Raw genomic sequence first — 6000 nt, forward strand, 5'->3', positions numbered from 1 at the left:
AAAGAACTTCCACTACAGAAGAATATTGGCTGGCCGACGACTAGCAGCCACTGAAAACAATCAAGATTTCAAATGGAACATTCTGGATTGTTTACTGGCTGTGAAATCCAGCTGGAAGATGGTCAAATGGGAAACTGTCCGAAACTGTTGGAAGAAGGCCGGTTTCGTCAAACAACCAGCGAACGAAAGTGCGGGAGAGACAAGTGACGTTAGAATTGCAGACAATGAAATCCAGGATGACCACACGGTCTTTCCAAACATTTGGAATTTTTGCCGTTAGATGAATGTGGACATCGATTCGGCTGATGTCAGTACTACCGAGGGTTGGACTGACGAGGAGATTGTCGCAGAATTGAGGTCTGCAGATGACATATGTGTTGATATAGAGACGAAGCTGGTAATGATGATGGAAATGAGGAAGGTGATGAATCCAGTACCCCTTCCGCAAGTGGATATGCATATTCCGCCTTGAATACTTAACAACGGTTTCTTCTCTTGGTAGACTAGCCAGAGGCAGAAGACATTTTCGAATGTACTGTGAAGATAGAGAAACTGATTAACAAGAATACATACACGATTTTGAAACAAAAAGAAAATGACCGATTTTTCCGAACCGAAACCAAAATAAACGTATTCGTATGTGATCGTGAACGTCTTCGTATGCATTTAATCTCAAATCTGTCGATTCAATGTGTTGATTTTTATTTAGGACTCGTGGATTCTGAGATTGCGACGTGATACCTTATCCTGATGAATCTCATCGTGTACAGTATACTTCGTAGAAGGGTGTGCAGTACAGACGGATTTCACTTCGTTTACGGTTATAACGGACAATCGGATACAACGGACAAATTTTCCCGGTCCCGAGGTGTCGGTTATATCTAAAGTCTACTGTATACATACACGCGCGCTTGCTTGCATATTAGAGTCCTCTTAAAATTCGTATTGCCCCCCACTGGCGCTCGGTAAGGAGTACTTTCTGACGAAAGACTACCTTACCGGGAGCCTGAGGAAGCCACTACGAATTTCATTGGTAGGTATCCATCTTGCAATGAACACCTGACAATGAGAATCAAGTCGACCTCAGCAACAGAAGACGTATATCATGCAGACATATATCATCACCCGATTACATGTTGTTGGATTCCTAGAGACTACTTAACAGGCTACCTGGTAGAAATACTCGGTTTGTTGCTACCGAGGCTGCAACAAGTTGTAATAGATTGCATTCTATCAATATCAATAGCTAGTGACCTGAAAATATCTATCTATCTATCTATCTATCTATCTATCTATCTATCTATCTATCTATCTATCTATCTATCTATCTATCTATCTATATATCTATCTATCTATCTATCTATCTATCTATCTATCTATCTATCTATCTATCTATCTATCTATCTATCTATCTATCTATCTATCTATATCTATCTATCTATCTATCTATCTATCTATCTATCTATCTATCTATATATCTATCTATCTATCTATCTATCTATCTATCTATCTATCTATCTATCTATCTATCTATCTATCTATCTATCTATCTATCTATCTATCTATCTATCTATCTATCTAAGAAGTTAGCTAGCTTGCTTGATGGTTCGCATACTTGTATACATATATTTCTTTACTACCCACAAGGGGCTAAACATAGAGGGGACAAACAAGGACAGACAAAGGGATTAAGTCGATTATATCGACCCCAGTGCGTAACTGGTACTTAATTTATCGACCCCGAAAGGATGAAAGGTAAAGTCGACCTCGGCGGAATTTGAACTCAGAACGTCACGGTAGACGAAATACGGCTACGCATTTCTTCCGTCGTGCTAACGTTTCTGCCAGCTCGCCGCCTTATACATATGTATACTTGTATACATATGTACATACACACTTCAATATATATATATGTGTGTGCGTGTGTGCGTGCGTGTGCGCGCGCGCGAGCGTATGTTTTGTGCGCGCTTCCTTGTGTGTGTGTGTGTGTGTGTATGTGCATATGTTTATGACATGTTACTTCTGTCACATAGCCTCACGCTGAGACGTTGCGTGATACACCACCATATTGACTTTAGCTTCCTGAACTTCTGCGAAAATCTGCTGAAAATAGATATGATCATATAAGTGAAGACCAGTGCAAAACTGTGATCTGTAAAAGGTAAAAAAACAACAACAACCATATTTATCACAACACACACATACACACACATATATGTATGTTTGTATGTTTGTACGTATCTATGTATGTATGTACGTACCTATGTATGTATATATGTATGTATGTGTGTATGTATAGATATATACATTTACATATATACACACATACATGTATATACATATATGAATAAAGGTATATGTTCCCGTATATGTTTGTGTGTATGTGTGTGTGTGGTGTGTGTGTGTGTGTGTGTGTGTGTGTGTGCGTGTTTGTGTTTGTGTATGCATGTTTGTATTTTATGCTATGCCGTGATTGTAATAAGCAGATCACATTATACGTTTAACATTGTTCTGAAAAGTATACCGTTTTTTATGATTATATTCGCTTCGAAGTACCTGAACGAAAATAGAACATATGATATCAAAATGCAGAGGTTACGTCTTAAAAGGCATGAAAACTGCATCAATAGTAGACGGAAGGAATAGAAGAAGAGACGGGCAATAAAAAGAAGAAAAGTGATCAGTAAGTGATGCAAAAAATGAGACATATGGCAGCATATGTGATTGATTTTGATGTAAGTGAATTAGTTCCTTGAGGGAAAATAATTCATTTCCTCCCTCTAAGAGTTATGCACCTTAAATTTACTTTAATAATATTTTTGAATAAACGGAGTAGTCTGAGGATTGCAAATGTTGCAAGAGATTATAAATGGTCGCATTGAAGGATTTCTGGTTCGTATTCCTTTGGTACACGCATATGTGTCCATTCATCCATCCATCCATCCATCCATCTATCCATCCATTCATCTATCCCTCCATCGAGTCATCCATTCGTCCATCCATGCGCAGACACAAACATGGGATTAAGAAATTCACTAAATATTCACCTGGTTTCGGTTTCTTGGTTGAAATTCTAGAATAGAATGGAGCTAACAAAAGTCTTTTCTGTGAAATTTGTTGACGGAAACCGTGCAGAAACCAGTTGTACACCCCACTCACACACATACACACACTCGTTCACACGTACACGCAACACACAAATACATATGAGTTTAAATACGTTGTCCTTGTACGTATGTTGACACAGCTTGTCAAATGTTTCTCTATGATTATGTGAGATATGTAGAAATCGAAGAGTTTGAGTAATGGACTTGAAAAAATATAAACGCGATACATGATGTAATGAAATAAACCATTGAAAGTGGTGTCCCAGTACAGCAATCCAATGACTAAAACAAGCAAATTGATAAAAAATCATATGTGGTTGTGTATGCATGTGTGTATGTGCTCTTATGTATGTGCTTGTGTATGTGCGCTTGTATATGTGTGTGGACCACTATGACCATTAATATATATTTATATATTCGTCGTATAAATACATTGCCAAATACATGTATACATACTCATACACTCATGCACACTCACACACACACACACACACATTAATATTCATATAAATCCATGGTTCTTGTCTGTGTAAGGAACCAATGGGTGATTAGCAATAGTGCAAGGCTATGAACTCTGTGTTAATATTAATTTGCAATTTAATGTTCATCGAAGTCTATTATCGTGGGTTGTATATGGATTAGGTGAGTTGGAATTAATTTCAAAGTAGCAACATTTATTTTCTGTATGCAAATAGTATCCTTACATGTTTAGATCTATCGATGTATGTCTCTGAGTACTCTTCTATCCATCCGTCTATCTATCTATCTATCTATCTATCTATCTATCTATCTATCTATCTATCTATCTATCTATCTATCTATCTATCTATCTATCTATCTATCTATCTATCTATCTATCTATCTATCTATCTATCTATCTATCTATCTATCTCAATCTGTGTGTGTGGGTGTTGGTGTTTGTGCGTGTGTATGTTTCATTGAATTGTATTCGGGATAAACTTATTTATTTTGAATTAAATTATATTTCTCTAATTATTTGTTTCACTGTATAATGCCTTCTTGTTACACATACTCATATCTTTCTAAACATTCATCATGAATATTTTAACATCAAGCAACAATTACGATACATCAGCTACAAAAAAAAAAGAGGGAGAGGTGGTGGAAAGCAAAAAATAAAAGAAACGATTGCAAATATCGTACGTATTTAAACTTGGATAAATATTAGTAGTACATATATGCTGGTTGTAACTTAAATAGAACACATCGGATAAAAAATATTCCTCGTAGCTGAAGGTTAACTATAAGAGTATCAAATTCATAAATATGTATAAGTTTATATATTTGAAATTTACAGAAAAACAAAAAGCGAAGACAGGTATATGAACAACAAGGTGTATTAGTTTGACACTCGAGAAAGTGAGAAAGTCTTTTACGTTTCGAATCTACGCTCTTCAGCAGAAAGAAATAAGAGAAAATAAATAGAGAGAGGACAAAAAAGCTTGTGGATTTAGCGATCAAGCATATCTATCTATCTATCTATCTATCTATCTATCTATCTATCTATCTATCTATCTATCTATCTATCTATCTATCTATCTATCTATCTATCTATCTATCTATCTATTATCTATATCTATATATATATATATATATATATATATATATATATATATATATATAATTTTATGTGCATATGTATATATAAGTTTATATACATATATTGAAATACACCAGCACATATTTATATTCTTTGATGTATTTATAAAAACTGAATATAATTGCTATTAGATATTAGTACGTATAATTGTTTTTGCACATATAGTAACATATCGAGAGATTTACTCACTGTTTAATAATATAAACGAAATATTTCACATTTACTGAAACTGTGTCTGAATTTTGTATACGAACCTATTTATAGCAAATATTAAAAGTTTAATTACTTTACCCAGCAAGAAGCCTTGTTTCTGAAAATTTCATTGCTAGAACAGAGGAAGAACACTTAATTGCATCAATGAAAAAGTTTTAATGAAGCACTTGATTACATAGTTTATATGTGCACAGGGACATAACATGTTGTCAAAATAACACAAAGAACGGCCTTTATGTGATTAAAAATACGTTAAAACAAATTGGGTAGATTAACTGAATCCGCAAAACATTAGAAGGCTTCTGAAATTCGCTAGCTGTGATTCATCATTCATTTTGTCTCTGTTAATTGATAACTAAACTCTAATAGACAATAAAACACTATATAAATCTAGATTGAGTTTATATATATATATATATATATATATGTGTGTGTGTGTGTGGTGTGTGTGTGTGTGTGTGTGTGTGTGTGTGTGTGTGTGCGTGTTTGTGTGTATGTATGTATGTATGTATGTATGTATGTAGAATAATAAAAAAGGATATTGGTACAGATACACACTCACACATACACACACACATATCCAAAAGGTAATGAGTGGAACAGATAAAGTACGGGTTATAGTTAGTTGTTTCATAGCAAGCTGAAATCAGTACCATAAGTTGTTACAAACACAAACTAACTTAGATAATCTTTAGATCTTTGTTACATCAGTATTGTACACATTGCCATTCGGAAACGTACACGTGATTTATTTAACTGGCCTCCTCAGGAAAAATGAAATGATAGAACAAAATCAAAATCAAGATCAAATGACCAATAAAAGATTAAGTTAGTGGCCAGATCACCCAAAATGGAAATAAGATATGTGCGGTTAAGTATTCATTAAGAAGGAGAAAGAATGCAGAATGCTAGGTTGAGGGGGGGGGGAGTGGTACGAGTTGGATTAGCAATAAAAATCCTTTACCCATGGACGTCAAATGGATAATGGGAGAAACTATGCGGATAGCGTAAGGTTCAGGATGTGTAACTTAGATGAATGATAGGGACACACTGATAACA

At 34.9% G+C, this 6000-nt stretch overlaps 1 protein-coding gene across 12 annotated transcripts in view; it reads left to right on the forward strand.

The window, feature by feature from the left end:
- Nucleotides 1-6000, forward strand: part of LOC115222488 — a 961211-nt gene that overhangs the window by 408143 nt on the left and 547068 nt on the right. The gene's annotated exons all lie outside the window — the stretch shown is intronic.

Source organism: Octopus sinensis, linkage group LG2 (assembly GCF_006345805.1).
Source record: "Octopus sinensis linkage group LG2, ASM634580v1, whole genome shotgun sequence".
NCBI lineage: Eukaryota > Metazoa > Mollusca > Cephalopoda > Octopoda > Octopodidae > Octopus > Octopus sinensis.